The sequence below is a fragment of the Pseudorca crassidens genome, chromosome 16, assembly GCF_039906515.1.
Source record: "Pseudorca crassidens isolate mPseCra1 chromosome 16, mPseCra1.hap1, whole genome shotgun sequence".
NCBI lineage: Eukaryota > Metazoa > Chordata > Mammalia > Artiodactyla > Delphinidae > Pseudorca > Pseudorca crassidens.
The window spans coordinates 18,355,650-18,377,367 of NC_090311.1; positions in this window are offsets into that span (position 1 = coordinate 18,355,650).

Here is a 21,718-nt window from a genome sequence, read left to right on the forward strand (position 1 = left end):
AAGGTTTGTGGCAGCCCTGTGTTGTCAGATGATGGTTAGCATTTTTTAGCAATAAAGTATTTTTAAATTAAGCTATGTACATTGTTTTCTTAGACATAATGCTATTGCACATTTAATAGACTACAGTATAGTGTAAACATAACTGTAATATGCACTGGGAAACCAAAAATTTTGTGTAACTCACTTTTGTTTTTTGCTTTATTTGGTGGTCTTTAAACAAACCCACGGTATCTCCAAGGTAAGCCTATTGTTGCTATTTTAGCTGGTAGTTATAGTATTAGTTGATTTAAGAAGAATTCCAAATGCTCAGTCAAAATGAACTGTCATGTCTGCTACCAAGAAAAGTAATTTGTTAAAAACACGATTCAGATAATGAGATCCTTTGTTGCATAGTAGAAAAAGCTGGACTGAAAATACAGGCCTTCTATCTTTGAAAACATGATCTTATTCTCAAAATCATCACTCTCCATGGAACTTGTACTTTACAGCTGAAATAATCAGTTTCTGTGGGGTGTTATTACTTACACTATCTTTTCTGTTGAGAGAAAATGTGTTTTCAAAGCACAGTTTCCCAATCTTTCAAAATAAGTCATCTTGCTACAAAATGAAAGGTAACTTTAGTATGTCCAGATGCTGCCATATAAAAGGAACACTTTTCCAACTGTAGCCACCAATGGGGAGCAATTGTGGGTATTTCTGTAGACTAGCAGCCCACAGGGATGTGTAGAGCAGACAAAAGCTTTGAATGGCGTAACCCTAAGGAGTGATATAACCAAAAAAACAAGACAAATCCAGTAAAGGAATCTTTCCACTTGTCTGCACTCTGTTCTTCTTTCCCTCCCTGCAATATACAGAAAGTATAATTTGCTTTTCTATCTTTTAAAAAATTCTAGACATTTCCTTCTTCACAATACACTGTGGCTGGAAAAATACTGGAATTGAAAGTCCAGTGTATCTTCTGGGTAGGACTGTTTAAGGCCTCCCCTCCCCTTGCAGAAGTTTTTTAGGTTCAGCTTCTGCAGCTGAATTCTGAGGTCCAGGTAGAGTAGGGGGGTAAGGGTATAACCTCAAGTCATCCTCAGTGTGCAGAGTCAGAAGTAGGAGGGGACAGACCAGATGTATAACACCAGACCTGAGTGGGAGTGAGACAGTAATGAAACACAGGCCCAAGAGCCAAGCTTTGACTTAGAGTGGCTACAGTTTTGGTAAAAACCAGGAGGTTCTCATGATTACAGTCTTCTTTATTAGAATCACCTAAATTGGAAGGTGAGACCATGATGAAAGTGTGCCCCAGAAAGCAAGCAGGCATTTCCCAAGGACCAATGGGATCAACAGGACATTTTCATGATGGAAGATGGTATTAGGGCTTGGCCAATTCTGAGTAGACCTCTGGAACTTATCTCCTTCTCATCCTCCTATTGTACCAAATGGTCCATGGCATTCAGGGCCATTTATGATCTGATTCCAAGGTACCTTTCTTGTTTTGTTATTTATTTCTTCATATTCACCACCTCTGCATGTGATAGTGGATCTATACACACAAGCCACATACACTTGCCCATATTTTTGTTTATGTTTTCTCTTTGGGAAGGTCCTTCTCCCCACGAAGCACTCCTGGGATTCATCTTCCCCCTCTGTATTTTCATACTCTCCCATTTCCCCCCCCCCGTATCTCCTGGTTCCTTGAAGGCAAAGGTAAGTATGATTTCATGTTCCCTGCAAGGCCAGGCATGTGTCTCGAGTACAATAGACACTCAAGGTAAAGAGAGTAGTTTAGTCAGAATCAGGCTGCCTCCATGGAGCACCTTGCTTAAGTACAATAGTCTGAAATCAAATGGGTTTGAAGAATTCTTCCCCTTCCATTATTTCATTTCCCAGTGTTCTTATCTATTAAACAGTTTCAGTTCATTTGCCTTCACCTTTTTCTCAGGTCTCTAGTTTTCACACTGTGATCACAGACCTCTAAACAGTCTAAGGAGATCTCTAGAAGCAGCAAAGAAGGTGTGACCTGATAAAACTTCCGTCTTGGTATCAAGGTGGTGTTTAGACTTCTCCCATACGCAATGTCAAGAAATCAGACAGATGCAAAAATTATATGAATTCTCCATATTTAGAAAATGGTTTTCAGGGCTCTTTTTTAAATTTATGTAGCACCTTATTAAAATAATATCAAATGTGAAATCTCAATATATGGAAAAGACAGATGTGAGCTTCCGTATAAGATTTGCTGGATATTCTTATTGGGATTAATAGAGAACTCAGATCTCTATTACTAATGAATCTCGAACTGCTTGTCAATGGACATGAGTTATTAAGGTGATAGATCAAAGAAGCCAACGTGGGAAGAAATCATCTAATAAGAAGGGGAAAATAAACCTTTGTAAAAGCACTCATGATTAAGCGGAACATCAGATCTCTAAAGTCTGCTTTTGCTTAAGAGAAACAATTTTACCTGATAAATTGTCATTTTGCTTAACTGTGTCCTTGTTTTAAGAAGTCTTGTATTTCTATGGGTTACATCTTAATGATAATCAATGTGACTGAGAACTTTATGCACTCACTTTTGCCTAGCTCCATTTGGAAACAAATAGAAACAATACAAGGTTCAAGTAAAGAAGGAAGTAATGAAATGAAGAGAGCACAGACCTCAAAGTTCTGCAGAGCTGGGTATTGCCTACAGATCTACCATTTGAGATGTGTGGACTTAGGCAATTTACTCAACCTCACTGAACCCTAGTTTCAATAAAACAAGTATACTAGTGCCTGACTTGAAACATTGACATTAGAATGAAATATGTACACTGCATGTGACGCATGTAAACAAGTCGCTATTCAGTGATTGCTTATCCTACCCCTGCTCCACACTTTCAATGGGGAATGTCAAATAAGAAGAGTTACTAAATCAAAAGTAACATAAAGTGAGAACTGCCCATTTTTGTTTGTAGATTTTGATTAAAGAATATCAAGAAATCATCTTTGTTTCATCTTATGCATTAGTTTATTGTTGTGGAAAGAAAAAAAATGCATCTAACTTTCCCTCCATTCTCGTCTCTAATCCATGGGTCTTCCCTGGTCCAAGCTGCTGTGAAGTTCTGGGCTCTGGATTCTGGTCTCAGCAAGGTGAATCCAGGTGAGGGTCTACACAGCATCTTCAGAGATCCCCAGAGAACTGAAATGCTGTGGATTCTGGGAAAACTTTGGCCCAACAAAATGTGAATCTGGGGGTAACACATTAGTATCTCTAGTGTCCTTATTCATCACGGAGCTAAAGGGAAGTTGAACAACTGAGTGAGGCATCTCTACTCCCGAGGCTGGGAGAGTTCAAGGAGATGGAGGACACAGCAGCCCACAGAGCACAAAATATTTTACTCCCCATCCTTTTTAAGATTGCTACCACAACTTGAGAACTAGTAAGCTAACAATAAAAACAATAACGCAGCACTGGGGACTCAGGAGCCAGAGAAAGGAAGATCAAATAGAAGAGGTGTACAGGAATACAGAACTCCTGGACAACAAGAACAAAAGCAAAATGAAAATATTTAAAGAGCTTCAGGTACAGCACAACATAGTGAATTCATGATTATTAGGTGAAACATTCCAAAATATGAACTGAATTACCAACAGTGACCAAAGAAGTAAAAAACTTGCATAGATCAGTTGCCACTGAGACTGGTAAGGTATGCAAAGACCTACCATTGAAAAGTCACCAAGACCAGATGGGTTCAAAAGTGAGTGTTCTCTAACTTAAAAAAAGAAGTAATTCCACAGTGATTTAAGCTATTATTTTATTAAAATGTGTGAACTTTCCCACTTTATTTCATGAAACCAACATATTCAACCTGTTAGATGTAGTACAAAAGAAAACTACAGACCAATCTCAATCATGATTTAAAATATAACAATCCTAAATAAGCTATTAGCAGAGGGAATCCAACAATATATCAAAAGGATACAATGATATGACTAAAAAGGTATGTTTGGAGGAATGTGTGGATGGTTCAAGCCAGAAAAGTCTCTCAGTATATTCCAGTATATCAACTAATAAGGAGAAAATACACGTGAACTTACCAGTATCAGAGGCAGACAAGGAATTTGATAAAACACATAGTTATTTTTAAAAATTACCAAGTATAATAGAAACTACTTAATGAAGTTACTTAAGTATAATATTTCCCAAAATCTAATAACATATAAAAGTTTAAAGAGTAAAACAATAGACCATTTATAATCATAACAGAAAATGAATAGAATGACTGCTCTCAAGGTTATTAATCAACATTGTCTTGGCAATTTAAGCAAACGTAGTCAGGTAAGAAAATAAGATAATTGGTATAAACAGTGGAAGAGGTACAGCTATATTTTTTACTGATAATGTGGTTTGTATATCCAGAACATCTCAGACTGCAGGAAAAAACTCAAACTCAAATTAATAAGAGCATTTAGTAGGTACCTAGGTACAAGATAATTATATTTATAATAACTAACACACCCAAACTGACACACACATATGTGCATATAGGTGTGTATATTTATATATGTGTGTGTAAATATATATAAATATACACACAAATATGTTCAGAACCCTCATGAAGTATTCTATGCAGCAACACCAGCTGAGGTGACGGGTAGACCTAGCGACTTAGTGGCCCATCATAGTTGAAGTTAATGTTCCCTTCATGAATCGGGGGGTGCGGTGGGGTGGAGCGGAAAGAAGTTTATTCCACAGTCATTCCAGAGATGAGGCTGATAGAGGCTCTGTCATCTTTCTTTCAAGGCTCCTGAGGTTGCCCTGGGTATTAATATCCAAGTGATAAACAGAAAAAGAGAGAAAGCCTTGCATATTTTCGATTCAGGCCTAAAGCTAGTAAACAACACTTCTGCCACATTCTCTTGTCCTAAACTCAGTCATTGAGAACCATGCAGTAAAAGGGAACCTGGAAAATACAGTTTTGGGAATACTGGACAGCTGTTTCCCAGGAATAACTCTTCACTGTGGAGTGAGAATATAAACTTTTGGTGGATGACTTGCCTCTGTGTTATAAATGGGCATTATTATATTCATTTTCCAAGTGAGATAACTGAGGCACAGAAAGTTTAAATAGCATGTCCAAGGCCACACAAGTAACAGTAGTAGATCCAGGATTTGAACCAAACCAGGATTTGAATCTCGTTCCAGAACCCATGGTTTTCACCATTATGCTACACTAGACTATATTGTACATCTTTTGTCTATTCTAGAAATAATCACCAAGAAGTGGAGATAGCAAAAAAAAAAAAAAAAATCATCTGTACTATTAAAAGAAACTATAAAGTTATCAGGCATAGATCTAATGAGAAAGACATAGATCCTATGTGAAGAAAACTACAAAATGCCATTGAAGGACATAAAAATAAATGTGAACAAATGAAAAAGAACTGCATATTCTTGGATAAGACTTAATAGCATAAAAGTGTTGATCCTGCCAGAATTAGTAACCCCAAAGAGTTCATTTTTTAAAATTACTTAGACATTTATATGAAATAAAAAATTGCCCAATATTAGTCTGCAAAAACACAACTTTGGGGGGATTGCCCTGTCAGATATTAGAGTATACTATAATCAAATTAAAATGGAAATATAAGGAAAATAGAGAATCCAAAAAAAAAAAAAATCCCAGCATATATTAAAGATATTAAAAATGCTATTTTAATTCACTCAGGAAAGGATGAATTATTAAACAAATGGTGATAGTATTGAATACTATAATGCTTATCCATGATAAAGAAAATGACATTGGACTTTTATTTTTTTTTATATATTTGTTTTTGGCTGTATTGGGTCTTCGTTGCTGTGTGCAGGGGGTATTCTTTGTTGCAGTGCACGGGCTTCTCGTTGCAGTGGCTTCTCTTGTTGTGGAGCACAGGCTCTAGGCATGCGGGATTCGGTAGTTGTAGCACATGGGCTCCGTAGTTGTGGCACACGGGCTTAGTTGCTCTGGGGCATGTGGGATCTTCCCAGACTAGGGCCCGAACCCGTGTCCCCTGCATTGGCAGGCAGATTCTTAACCACGGCGCCACCAGGGAAGCCCAACATTGGACTTTTATATTACATCACCTACAAAAATAAATTCCGATGGATGAAAGATTTAAATGTAAATAACAAAAATGTAAAGTAATCTTGGTAAAAATCAAGGAGATTACATATACAATCTAAAGCCAGGAGAAACCTTATTAACCAAGACAGGGAGACCAGAAACCATTTTAAAAACAAGCATACTTGTTTATATAAAAATAATTTTTAAAATGCTTCCTGCATAGTAAAAAATAAATCAATAAACTATGTATTGGGAGAAAATTGCAGTGCAGCCAACAAAAAATTAACAACTTTAATTATATGCAAAGAGGTCTTACAAATCAACAAGAAAAACAAACAACTGAGCAGAAAAATGAGCCAAAAGGTATTAATAAGCAATTCAAAAAAAGAAATCCAAATGGCACGCATACATATTTAAAACTTCTGCAACTCACTAGTGGCCAGGGAAGTACAAATTAAGGTAACAATGAAATATCACACACCTATCAAACTGACAAAAGTTGTAAAAGCCTCTATTACCTATTCCTGATGGAGAATTTAAGTATACATTCACACATTGCTAGTAGAAATCTGAATTGTTATGTGTTTTGGAGAAAGCAATCTGGAAATATCTATTTAAAAATACACACACCATTTGACCCAGCAATCTCAAAGAGATGAGCAAACCACATCTCAGGCTATAAGTAGTTCAGTGCATCATGAAAACAAAGTGGACTTGCGATCTATAATATTCTTGAAGAATAAAACATAATAACATTTATGTGATGAGTTTCCTTTCATCAGTGTGGAAGGTCTGCAGCTCATCATTGCTACCCTGGTTTGACTTTGAAATGTCAGAACCAGAATGTCTCTGTGGTTCAGTAGTTGGTGCTCAGTTAAGGATAATTTAGGAAGAACTTCCATGTTTGGCTCAATCTCAAGGCATGTAGACCTCTGAGTTTAGGCTGAGATGATGAGAGGAAAAGGCCTTATTAGGTTTGGGGCAGAATGGAAGGGTGTGTGTAAGAACTTCCCACTGTAATCTGCCCCAGGAAGGTGCGACAGAGGGTTTCGTTCAAGAGGAGAGAACGAGGTAGGAATGTTAGAATAATAACTGACCTTGCTGCTTGTGCCACGTGGTCGCAGAGATGGCCTGCAATTTATTCACATCTCCCCTAGGCTGTCCTCTCCCACACCGACCCTGGGCTTGGTCATGCAAGGGGAGACTTGAAAAACGCTTGCACATGCGGCTTGCTTTCTCTTGCCGTCCCTGGGAACCCTGAGACCATCACAATGTGAACAAGCTTGATCTAGCCTACTGGATGATGAGTGACATTTGGCCCAGTTATCCTAACAGCCAGCCAACCACCTGCCAAACACATGTATGAGAACATCAACCACCAGCAGATGCCTGAGTGAGCCCAGGTGAGAGGTTCACAACCACCCAGGTGGGCCCAGCCCCAAATGTCGACCCACCGAATCTTGAGCTAGTGAAATGGCTATTACTTTAAGATTCTAAATTTTGGGATGGTTTCTTACACAGCTAAAGCTGCTCTACTGCTAAAGGGCCAGGAGACCAAAATGTCATAAAACTTCAGAATCGTTTGAACATTCATGCTTTAAAGCAGGGAGCTAATGTGAATACAATCAACTGTAAATTTATAGAACTGCGTATGAATAGAGATATGGTATGCCAGGACAGGGATTGAACAGAAAGGCAAAGCTTACATTGAACAATAAGAATACTTAATCAAGTTGATTCAACCCTTAAAAGAAAACAAACTGCAGTATGAAATAAAAGCACTGAGAAGTGTGGATGCTTAAACTATGAACAATGCAGTTTGATTATAAGCATATCTAATTTCTCTAATATTAAATTAAAGTAGTTCTAAAGACACATGTTACACTAGATATAAAAACGGGAGACTCAGAGAACTGAATCATTTTTGTAAAAAATTCATAACTACCTAATTAGTTTGAACTAGTGCTTATGATGTATAGCTTGGGAAAAATTGTTTTAGGTATGAGACAAACAGTAAGGAGCTGGGAATTACAGTCAGTGTAGATTAATTGAAATAAAACCCACTGCCTAGTAAAACAGGAATTATTATTATGAATTTCTCCTGAGCTTTGTTTTCCATTATGTCATCAATGAGACAGTAATTTACCCCTCTACCCAACGCCTTGTCTTGTTCCCAAAGGATCACTTCAAGCCTTCATGAAGTGCTTCAGGGTAGACTCAGAAAGATAAGAACTTTAGTTGAAAGAATGGTGTCCAACCCGTGGTGGATGGGGAGTCATATTCTGTCCCCAGAATAGTTCTCAGGGACAATGCCACTGTACAGAGATTGTTAGGCATTACAAAGCACTCACAGTATGTCCTCTATTGAAACCTCATCACTGTCCTCGGAAAATAGGTATTATCCCCTTTGTGCAGATGAGAAAGTTTGGACCAGGCAAGTTGGCCAGCTCTTGTCTCCTAGGTGTTAGTAGCTCACATACCGCAACAACTACCTCATACTCCTAATGGCTGGAAAACTCTCTCCTACTACTTCTTGCTTCTTCACTAAAGCATTAGTTTGAAAAGCTCAGTGACAAGCCCTGTAGTACTACTACAAATCACCCATCCCAGATGTCAGCTTTCCAGTCCCTCCGCTGCTGTTAAGTTTTCTCTGTGCCTCGAGTGCTGTCTCCCTCGTGGGTATGCCCCTGCTTGCCCTCGCTGTTAACTGACAGTCTCTTCCATTTTTGTCAACCCTCTTGTCCTTGGTGTCCTGCACTTTCTAAAGCTCTGTGACAACTAAGTCAAACACGGAGTTTTATAAATATGGGAGCAGTCATTTTGCTGAATTGATTTGTTCTGCATTTGCAAACCTGAAAGTTTCTTTGAAGGAAAACAAAAGAGCACAGTCTTGGATTTCAATCTTTGGAAACACAAACCATGTTCCCCCAGAAATCTAATTTTCTAGATTAATGAGTCATATCGGATATTGTAAATTAGAAATTACTTTTACAGCATGGGAACGATGCGAATAAATTGAAGCCACTTATTGAAGAAGACATTGTGGTACCCACATGTCACACACATTTAAACACAGTTTTGTGGTCTTTAGTCTCAATTGAATCGGTTCCTTGCAATTAGAAATCCTCTCTTGGGCTTCTCATTAGATTGGTCTTTCTAAAAAGGACTATGTTTTCCTCCATTCTTTCCATTTTTCTTGGACTTTTAAGAAGGACCCGAACTATATGGAATTGCCGAAATATCAAAACTTTCAGTCCAGCAACCCATGTATGCAATAACACTAGTATTTTACATTTATTATCACATCATTATTTCCAAAGCATGACTACACATGTGATTTCATTTGATCCGTGTAGATTTCTAAAGGATTTACAGGGAACAAGGCTGTTTGATGGGGAGAAACTGGTATTTTTATCTCCATTTTATGAACAGGAACCTTCAGGCAGAAAGCTTAGTGGGGTTTGCTGGCTGCCAGTGAAGGAGTTGCCGAGGGGTGGCAGCGGCGCTGTCCCCTCCAATCCGGCTCTCTCTCCCTTGCGGCCTGCAAGTAAGGCTTATGAGTTTCTACCCCACTGCGGGTAGAAGAGCTTTCTCTGTCCCTTGACAAGCCACTACTGCTCCATCTTGGAGAAATAGTGGGAAGAGTCGAGGGCAGGATATCAGGAGATCTGGTTCCTCCGTCAGCTTGCCCTGAACCACCAATATTTATTTCTCAGACCCCAGTGCCTTCAAATGGGAATAAAGATATCTGCTGTATTCACTGGCTTATTATGATGATAAAATTAAATAATGAATATAAAAGTATTTTTCTGAACCATAATCACTACATAAATGTTAAGGTGAAACAGGAAACCTGAAAGCAAGGGAGCTTCTTTGAGGCTGGAGTCTAGCCACTGGAGCTAGGCATCAGGCAAGATGGTTTAGATATAATGTCTCATTTAATCCTCACATCAGGCCACGGGACTGAATATTACTATTATTAGATGCCCTTAGTTTTTTCCCAATTATTTTAAATTATGAAATAATTTAAATATCTTATAGCATGAAAACACACTAATTCAGAAGATAATACAACACAAGCATCTATCCCACCCAAATATTCTCCAGATGTCTCTCTTTTTCCCCAAGAAATAAAATTTCACAGGTAAAGCCAACCTCACTTCTCTCCACCTTTTTCATGTCCCTGCACTTCACGTGCATTTCTCCCATGGATGTGTTTATAATTTTACTGTGCGTATGGACATCCTTAGGAAATACATACTAACTTTTGGTGTTTTAAAAATTTACGTGCATTTTAGCCAATACTGTATGCCTTGCTTTATATTTTTCTTTCAACGTTACGGTTTTGAAATTTATCCATGTGACAGATGAGTCCCAGTTTATTCTTTGTAGCTGTTGCATGCTATTCTAATGTTGGACTAAACCGTCAATTATTTATCAGTCTCCCTACTAACAGGCAGCTTGCTTGTTTTCGCATTTTGCCGTTACACACAACAAAATATATTTACAATAAACATATTGCTAAGTGTGCCTTCCTATGTAATTGGAACCGACTTCCTCTTAATGTATTAAGAAGTGGAACTGCCAGCTTTGGGGTATAAGCGTCTTCACCTTTGCGACGTGCTGCTAATTTGCTCTCCAAAATGTAGCAATTACTCCCCTGTCACCAGGTAGGAGTTCCCATATACCCTATCTGTGCCCTACACTGGGTGTTATCAGAGTTTTATATGTGCAGTCATCTGATGGGAGTGAAATGACACTTGGTTGTATTAATTCCCTTTCTTTTTCTGTTTGTGAAAATTCAAAATTAACTTTTCCAGAGATTGTCTATGGAGATATTAGTAAGTGAAAGCATTTGAGGAGTCCAGTTCTGGTCTAATCTAGGTCTTCTATGAATTAGGCCCTCACTTAGGGGGGTGCTATGGACTGAATAGTGTCGCCCCACAAATTTGTCTGTTGAGGCCCTAATCTCTAGTATGATGGTATTTGGAGACAAGGCCTTTGGAAGACAATTAAGTTTAGATGAGGACATGAGATGGGACCCTCATGATGGACATTGTGTCCTTAGAGGAAGAGACACCAAAGAGCTTGCTACCCCTCTCTCTCTCTCTCTCTCTCTCTCTCTCTCTGTCTCTCTCTGTCTCTCTGTCTCTCTGTCTCTGTCTGCCATATGAGGACACAGTGAGAAGACCCATCTGCAAGCCAGGAAGAGAGCTCTCAGGAGAAACCAAATCAGCCAGAACCTTGATCTTGGACTTTCTAGCCCCCAGACTGTGAGGAAATAAATTTCTCTTGTTTAAGCCACCCAATCTATGGTGTTGTGTTATGGCAAACTAATCAGACTAAGGCAGGGTTAAGAACTCAGACTCCAGAGTCAGACTGGTTGGTTTAAACTGCAAGTCCCTAACATACCAATCAAATGACCTTGGGAAAGTTCCTAAGCCTCTTTTGGCCTCAGTTTCCTCATCTGCAAAATGGAGATCTTAATGGTTCCCATTTCACAGGGTTGTCATGTAGGTTAATGAGCTATAGAATATGAAATACTTAACCCAGTGCGTGGCAGTTGAAAGTCTCAGTAAATCTCAGCTATTGTCATTATTTACATTATTAGACAGGAGTCTTTTCTTTCTCTTTAGCGGTACGCGGGCCTCTTACTGTTGTGGCCTCTCCCGCTGTGGAGCACAGGCTCCGGACGCGCAGGCTCAGCGGCCATGGCTCACGGGCCCAGCCGCTCCGCGGCATGTGGGATCTTCCCAGACCGTGGCACGAACCTGCGTCCCCTGAGTCAGCAGGCGGACTCTCAACCACTGCGCCACCAGGGAAGCCCTACAGGAGTCTTTTTTAACATCATTCCCTTGCTCAATAACCTTTCATGTTTTCCTATTAACAACTACACCATAAACTACAAAAATCAATGCTTTCCAGCATCTGGCCCACACCTTCCTTTCTAGATTGATGTTTCACAATGGCCCTGCGAGAGCCATGTGCCAGTCACAACTATTTATACACTGTCCTCCACCAGACTGTGTGCTTCTCTGCCCCTGTGCCTTTGCACTTGTCAATTCCCCTGCCTAGAATTCACTGCAGTCCATACTCTCCTCTCCTCATCTCAATCCTATGCATCCTTTGAGAGTCTGGCCCAGATCTCTTGTAGTAGGCAGAATAATGGCCCCCTATATATGTACACACCCTAATTCCTGAAACCTGTGAATATATTATCTTACATGGCAAAATGGACACATTTTATACTACCATCCTTCAGAACTGTTAGAGAATAAATCTGTGTTGTTTTAAGCCATTAAGTTTATGGTAATTTGTTACAGCAGCAACAGGAAACTAATAACATCTCTCCTTGACCATGCAGCCTATCTTAATTCCTTCTCTAAACTCCCTTGGCAGGTGTTGTCCTTACGGCTCGACTTGAATCCATGCCAGCCAGTTGCCCTCAGCCCTCCTCCCACCCTCTACGCTGCACTTCTATGAACAGTAAGTAACATATCCCTGACTCCCTTGTGAGTGGCTAAGATTTGCCAGTGGGAGCCATAGGCGGGAGGTTGGAAAGTGACACCTGGCAGTGTCTTGAAGCAACATCAGGAACTACAGTGGTTGCAGGAGGTGTGTTGGTGGCAGTGATAATAACAGCAATGGTTCCAACACTAGCAGCTGTAGCAGAAGCAGTAGTATCCTGGGAGTACAGCCTTCTGGGTCATGCTCAGGCAGCTGGGCTTCAACCAGAGGATGTTTAGCAGCACATCACACTGGCTTCCAGGTAGATTCTTCTCTGAGGATCCAGAAACAGTACTGGTTTCCTACAAATACTTAACTTTATTTTCCCCTCTTTAATAACTTCAGGCCTTGCAATACATATATAAATATATAAGATATATAGCAATATATAAAAGATCTAATCAATTCCTGTATTAACTATCTTCTGTTTAATATACCTACAGTGATTTTTGTTTTTCTGGTTGGATTCTGAATGATATATAGTCCCAACATATTTTTCAGTATGAAAGATGTATCTTCATGTCTTATATACCAAACTTGTTGGTAAATTCTCTGAGAACAGGGCAAGTATCTGAGGCATGATGGGAAGAATGTGATGTACTGTGATAATCATTGCAAGATGCCACGCCAAGTCACGGAATCCTAGTGGCTTAGCACAATAAGAGATAATACTTTACTTAATGCTTCAAGTGAGGGTACTACACTACTTAGTGATTCAGGGATTCAGCCTCCCTCAGTCTGTGACACATCATATCAACATATATACTTTCCAGCTGTGCCATGGCGGGGAAGCGAAGGATGAAGGAGTCTCACCAAAGCGTACGTGTTCTGGTCCAGAAGTGACTTATCATTTCCCATTTGCCAGACTCCTTCGTGTGGCCCAACCCAGTGGCAAGGGAGGGTGGGGAATATAGGGATCACGTGGATTTTTTTTTTTTAAACACTTAATGTCTCAGCCATCTGGAGATCTTCAAGCCAGACAGAATTGAGTTCACATCTGCATATCGTCTCTGCTATCTGCGTGGTCTCAGACAAATTGCTTAACCCCTCTGAGCCTTAATTTTCTGTCTGTGATAATTCTCAGCTTGCAGGATTTTTGTGAATATTAATTGAGATGATGGCTATGGTGATAAAAATGATGATGATGATGACAGCAGGTGATATTTAAGAGTGCTTACAAAATGCAGGCAGGCACAGTGCTAAGAACCTTAAATACAGAACCTCACCTCATTCGGTTCTCAAAATATTTCAGCAAGGTACTAAGATATCCCCATTTTTCAGAGGAGAAACTGAGGTACCGAAGTAAACTTTCCCAAGAGTACGCAGCTAAAAAATGACAGCTGGTATTAGAAACCATATCTGTCTGACTTTAAAGTTCATATTCTTTCCACTATGCTTAAAATGTGTCATAAACTCTTAATCCATGGCAATCCCCGATTCTGCAATAAAGATCAAAACAGCAGCAATAATCACTTATTGTTTATAGAGTACTTACTATACTATGGCATTATTCTTAGTCCTTTATGTACATTATCTCATCTAATCAGTTTAATTTTCCCAGTTTGAAAATAAAGAATATAGTTAAGTAACTTGCCTAAAGGTCACACAGCTAGTAAATGACTCTTATAAAAGAGTTAGCAAGATGGTCAATTATGTTTGAGAGCCACCATTTGCTGTATCCCTCCTTTTGGAGATTCACAATTTAAAATTCCTATTTTGAGCTCTCAGACATCCTATACTAATGAAACCCAATTATTTCCTAAACATATTTTCCCATGAAGGACTTTGTCTTTTCTTCTGGCATGTGGGGAGACTGGTTCCTTGGACCTAGTTCCTTGGGCGGGAACATCTGGACCACATTGTCCAAGTCAACCAGTCCTTCCAGTGCTTCAAGGAAAGAACCTGGAGTTTGCTCTTCCAAAAAGGCCCAACCAAAGTGGGCCCGTGAGCTGCAAACGGTACAGTTCAGTCTGGCTGCCCTTTCTTCTGTACAAAACATTTATCTTCCCCTCTTTTTCCAATGGCCACATCCTGCCAGTTTGAGAAAACTTGACCCATCCCCCGTCAGACAAATTCCCTGAAACACAAGCCTGCTGTAAAATGCTATTAAGGGGAGCTTCCTCGGTGAAGTGGAGATTTGGGGCACATCCTGGCAGGGTGCGTCATACTTCTAAGTGGCCTGCAGAGCACTCGTAACTCCCAGGTTCTGTCATGGATGAGGTGAGGCATGAACTACCAGTCATGTCTTACTGGGCCCTTCAGCTGGCTGAGAACGAGGATAAAGAAGAGAAACTTCGCTCAGGACCTTGATCAAGTGGAGGGGAGGAACTGTGGAAACAATAAATGCCCATGCGTTATTTATCACTATTATTGCTTGGTACAAACAGCTTCATCCCATTGACTTCTCACTTTGAAATGAGCTGGGAAGAGGGCCAAGTTTGTTTTCTAGATTCCCCTGAGAGAATATGAGTGAGTTCATGGCATTTGTGTGTTATTGACTCATAGAGTTTTTCTTCCGTTTCTGCTACGTGATACAGGACGAAATGGGACTCTAACTTGAGTGAAGGTTTGTCTGCAGACCCATAGTTATACACTATTTCTTTCAATACATAAGAACCCTTGAAACCAAATATTCAGAGCAATGGGACAACAGAAAATAAAATGTCACCTTCCCAACGCCCCCTGAAAGCCAAACTAAAGAAGTAAAAGTAGTGGCATTAAACATTATCAAAGGGAAAATTTATCTTCAAAGTGGGCATGATCCCATTGTTTCTAGGTATATTTTGAGAGGAGGGATGCCCAAGAGCAGTTTATTTACACAACTCCAAGATTGTTTTTTGAGTACATTCTGAATCTACAAAACGTAGGTTTTGAATATTCACTAGAGGTTTTTAGGCTATCCCCTGTGTATTCTGATCGCCAGGTTAAGATGCAAAAAGTGGATCAACCTAATGCTGATTTTCTACACCCTCAAAGGGATCGGTCTTAACTGGCTGAGCAATAAGAAATGCCTGCACTTTGCAAGGTAGCTATTTGCAGATCAGACAAAGGAGAAGCCATGTGGTCTAAAAGGATGCCCTGTGTACAGAGCCTTGGTCCAATCAGTGGGGCAAGATTAGTGGGGTGGATGTCTCATAAGACACATGGCAGAAGGTTGGTAATATATATAAGAAATGAGAAGGGAGAGAGAGGGAAAGAAAAAGAATTGGAAGGGAGGGTTGTCCAGAAAGAGTTATGATAGATAAAAGTGACAAATTTTTCATCAGTCTCAGGGTATCTCATTCTCTTGGCAGACTCGAAAGAGTTTCTGTTTTCACCTTGCTTTTTCACTCTCCCAGTGCCCGTTTTCAGGAAGCAAACTGAAAAGATGCTGCTGAGAATGTACAAGTCTTTCCAGAACCAGGTCAAGAGCCATCTAGGGCATCTCTAGATGTGAGGACCAGGGGCCTCCCAAAGGCTTATGGACCGGCATCTCAGATAAGGCTACACTCTGAACCCCTTACTCGTGACTCTATTCTGACCACACCTGACTGGCTGAGAATGTTGCGGGGGGGGGGGGGCGGGATGAGAAGAGATGATTAGTAGTAGAAGGAGAGGAGTTTGATGAAAAGAACAGAAGCCCCCGGTGTTTGTCTGGCCCTGGCCAAATCCCAGTTTCATCACTTACTGGAAGTGAACTGTCTTCTCCTCTGTAAAACTAGGGCAACACGAAGTACCTCACAGAGTGGCTCTCCAGCACAGTGCTCCCATGTGTTACTTCTCTTCTCCTCTTCACTCCCCCATAGCACATTTCTGAGCTCACAGACTGAGTCTGGGCACCAGGACAGTCTTAGACATTCAGCACCCATAACATAACAACAGGTCTGTGCCCAGCACTGGGCTTACAGTGCGAGGGCACAGACATGCAGTCTCTGTCCTTAGGGAGCATACAGCCTGGTAAGGAGATAAACAGGCACCACATAATCATGGAAATACATAAGCATAAAATATGGTAAATACAACACGAGGAAAGTACAAGGTGCCGTCATGGCCCATGGCAGAGCACAACAGGGCTTCTGCTCACACTGGGATGGCTTTGCAGGATCAAGGAAGGGTCTCATGCCCCCAAGGATCCTGACCAACTGCTACTACCTGGATCCCCTTCCCAGGGCTCAGAGTCACTCCTTCCTCAGTCAGCTTTCAAATGCAATTTGTCCAGGGAGAAGTGAGGCACTGATTTATAACCTCAATGGAAAGAATTTCCTTCCTGGAATCAGTGATGAAGGGACCATATAGGTTTGGGGATTAGGGAGAAAAGTCAAAAACTGCAATTCCAAAGAAACAGTGCCACAATTTCAAAATCTCGCCCTGGTTCTTGACAGTCCTTCATTTCAGACATTTACAGGCTGACATGTGTGGTCCAATCAATATGCTAAGCAGTGTTCAGCCTGGACTCGCTCTGGAAGCCAGTCCTGCCTTTATAGAGCTTCCAGAAAGATATATAAAGTATACATTGCAATTCAGCAGAGGAAGAGTTAAAACAGAGACACAGGGACTATGTTATGCAAGTTTGGCAGACAACTCTGAGAGGGACATATGAGCAGAGCAAGTTCTGGCCACGTTGCGTTCTTTCAACCAAAACGTTTCAGCGAGTTTGTGAATAAGTTAGGGTAGACTCTGCCACGCTACAGTAACTGACCCAAGTCTCTGCGGTTTAACCACAGTCATGTAGAATCAGATTCCTTCCACTTTGTGGCACCTCCATATTCAAAACGTGTCTTCCAGAGTCATCATGGAAGGAGAAAGAGAATGGAGCATTGGGCACTGGACGTTCTTATGGGCCAAGAATGGCTCACGTTACTTTTGACCTCATTCCATTTAATCTAGACTCAGTCGCACGGCCCCAACATATCTCAAGGAGCCTGAAAACCAAAGTTTAGCTGTGTAACCAGGGGGAAGTGAAATGGGTTTTGCAGACACATAGCAGGGTCTCTGACAGAGTATGTTCTCACACAAGGGCTTTCCAGGGACTGACCCAAACACTGGGGAGGCAACATGGTGTCATGCTTTTGAGAATCCCCTTAGGTAGATTCAGATAAAGCTGATTTGGGTTTGCATCACCCTTTACCATGTTTATAATCCAAGCAGTTTCCTCATCTGTAATATGGGGGTTAATAACAATGTCTGGTTTAAAATGTTGTCACAGAGATTCAACTGAGATTGTTCCTACCACGCAGTACATGTTTAATAAGAGATAGTCATTATTTCACAGTGTGGATTCCTTGCCATGACCTACCCCCATCTACATCAAATGTTTTCTCAGTGCAAATACCATCGCCCCATGATTTTTATGTAATCGTCAGTCTTCAGGGTGAATGCCTACTGCTTTTGTCACAAACTAAAGCTCTGCTCTCACCCAGATACATCAAGGGCTGTGTTGAAGTGAGCTATGTCCCTCCTTCTTGCAGAATCTCCGCAAAGCTCCTGAAACACTGGCTCAGAAACTTCATATATTGAAAAATTCAGAATCTGAATCTCCATATTATTAAACGAAAACACGAAACCTTATAAAAACAGTTAAGAAATAGAGCAGCAAATTTTCTGCCAGCAAAAGATCCTGTGGCTCTCCAGAGACCTTAACATGGTAGAAGACAAGAGGTAGTCGTATCTGCCTCTTCCTCTCCCAGAGCAAAGAGAAGCATCAGTGACCCAACAGTGTATAAGACCAGTTTTTCTCTGGACCTAACTCTATTCAGGCAGATGGGAACATAAGCTGGTGGTGTTAGGAGGGTATGGCATGAAGGCTCACGGGAGCCACTTGTGGGCATATCTTCCCAAATCTTTGTTCAATGACACAATGCAGGGTCTTTTGTTAGAATGGCATTTGCTCATTTATGTCTTAATTAATTGTTCTTGTAAGGTTTCTTTACTCATTTAATAAAATGAAGATTCCAAACTCTGGCTTTTTCAATACATGAGGTACCACGTTCAGTGACATGACACTGGTAGCTTGAAATTGGCCATAGAGGGAGTATTTACATCATGGAAATTGGCAAACACTAAAAATGAGGGCTTTTTTTTTTTTTTGGATGTGGAAGCAGGCTAGAGAGCCACGTGTTATATGTATTAGCACATTACATGTATAACGCTCTACTAAAACTGTACACGTGCAGTGAGGGTGCAGCCCAACAGTCAAAGGGATTTCAAATTTTTTGGTGAGAACAAGGCTGATATATCTATGGATAATTGGAGTTATTTGTTATTATGTTTTAAATGTAAATTTTATTGTTTATATTTTCCTTTTGCAAAAATGACATCTTTATTATAAAAGAAGATAAGAATCACCCGTAAGTCTCCCACCCAGAGACGACCTCTGTTAATATTTTGGTTTCTTTTATTCATGTGTAAACGATATCAAAAATAGTATCATACCCCACATTTTGATCATTTTTCAGTAAATTATGTATTCTTCTGTAGCACTACCTCTAGTGGTTGTTTGGCATCATTAGGGCGTGAGTTAATTACAATCATTATGCATAGTGTCATCTTTTTCACTGGATGAGGTGTCTCCATTAAGTACTGAGTGGCAGAAGATTTCCCATGAACTTCTGCCACCCACATATGGGCAGGGCAGGTCAGAGTAACAAGCACAGTGGTGCTATTTTAGCCACCTGGCTGAGCTCTCTCCTCCTCTAATGTTTGGCTGATAATTTTGAGGTTTCTCACAGCTGCTTTTGACCCACTCTGCTCACCAGGAGAGAATAAATGGGAGGATATTTCTAGATAAAGAGACTGGCTCATGATTACCTGGAAGAGTTACCTTGCATCCAGAAAAGAGACATGAATGGAAAATCCATTTAAATAAATGAAGGTGAACATCTCTGAGCACAAACACACCTTCCCATCCCACCAGTGAGCTCATTGCCTCTCTGATACTCAAACATCAATTAAAATAATTACTCATAAATTATCCTTTCAATCCAGTTTTCACACAAAGCAGCATTAAACATCTGCAGATTCAGCTCAGAGCTATTATCTCTGAGGCGATATTAATTATGATGCCAGTTGGGTGAGGCTCTCTGAAAACCAATTAAAAAGCTGTCACAATCTACCCCATCCCCCATGCTCCCAACCTCTTATCCTAATCTCTCTTTTTTTTTTCCATAGCACTTTGATCATTTTCTCTCACACGGTATGATTTACTTATTTATTCTGTTTATTGTCTTCCCCTCTGCTGGATAGTAAGCTCCACGAGTGTAGGGATCTTTGTCTTATTCACTGATGTGACCTCACACTTAGAAAAGTGCCTGTCACATAGTAGGCGCTCCCTAAAAATGCTTTGTAATGAATCTCATGGCCCTGATGAAAACATAGAGGCCTTGTATCATGGCTGCTTTTTCTATCTACACCTCTGAGAACGGCTGTGGGTTGGACATGAACACCAGTCATCAAACGGGACAGCAGGAGAACTGAGTTCAAGGCTCTCTCCTTCTTTCAGGAACGACCATGCAATTTATCTGCTTTAAGAGGATTAAAGGCAGGGGAGCAGGAGATGATATCAGAGCTTCCACAGAAGCCCATCCAGGCCAGTATTATCTCCCTGAAACTGTGTCTAGATCCGGATGTTTCCAATGCACCCTTGTCATCTGACCCATTTTTGACATCAGACTGTGGCGTGTGTCTTTAGGTATCATTTAATGCAATCAACTAAGTGCCAGGAACTGATGTGGACATTTAACGCACAGTAATGATTTTATTTTAGTGCTGACAACCCCAGAAGGTATGTATTGTTATCCCCATTTTACAGATGAGAACATTGAGATTGAGAGGTGCTGAGTAGCTTATTTAAGGCGGCACTGGCCTGGACACCTTTCAATTGAGTTGATCTGAGTCCAAGCCTATGTTCTTACTACCAAGTGACTCTGCCGTCCTACAAGGCTTTGGGCACCAGATTCCATTCTCCTCAATTCCCTAATCTGTAAGATGAAAATAAAACTGGGTTCTATGGAGGTTTGGAGGAAGGATTCAATGAGATGGTATATACAGAATGTGTTTATCACAATGCCTGATGTTCAGTAAGTGGAAGTTTCTTCCCATCTTTCCCATTTGATAAATGGGAAAACCAAGACTTAGCCTGATTAAGCAACTTAGCTTAAAGTACCATTTATAATGATGAGCAAAGTGGACATGAATTCATGTCTCCACGCTCTCCATCTGTGCTGCTTCCTGGCCCATCCAGACCCCAATTCTGGCAAATCCTCAGATATAAGAGCTCCCTTTCACAGTTGCACATGCTCACGAATTCACCCAGGGTAGTAGACACGTCTTCGCTGTGAACGTACCTCCATGATGAGGGAGGACAAATACAAACAAAACGCCAGAATAACAGTAAAAAGAAACAAGCTTTAAAATGCTCGGTTCGTTTTTCTAGTGCAGATTGAAGTTAGAAAAGGGAGTAGCTGTCATCTGTTTTTGTCCCTACAGCTGGACAGGGTCTGCTAAAGCTTCAGGCGCACATAGGTATTATTCATCCTATTTCACAGATTTGGAAACTGAGGCAAAGGAAGTTGAGCAAATTACTCAGAATCACACAGTGAGTGATAGAAGTGGAAATCAAACCTAGATCTGTCCAATCTGAACACCTCATTTTTTTTTTTTTTTTTTTTTGCGGTACGCGGGCCTCTCACTGTTGTGGCCTCTCCCGTTGCGGAGCACAGGCTCCGGACGCGCAGGCTCAGCGGCCATGGCTCATGGGCCCAGCCGCTCCGCAGCATGTGGGATCTTCCCGGACCGGGGCATGAACCCGTGTCCCCTGCATCGGTAGGAGGACTCTCAACCACTGCGCCACCGGGGAAGCCCCACCTCATTTTTAACCTGTATGTTGAGCGCTGATGGGATGACTTCTGGTCTCAGGACATTGATTCCCTTGTGACACTTTGCTTCCCTGTAAGGTTAGCCATCTCAGCCCTGAAGATAATTATGAGGATTACCTCCCAACTAAAGTATAAGCCTTTTAAAGACAAGGACTGAAAGAGAAAGACAAATATCATATGATATTGCTTATATGTGGAATCTAAAAACTGACACAAATGAACTTATTTATAAAACAGAAACAAACTCACAGACAGAGAAAGCAAACTTATGATTACCAAAGGAGA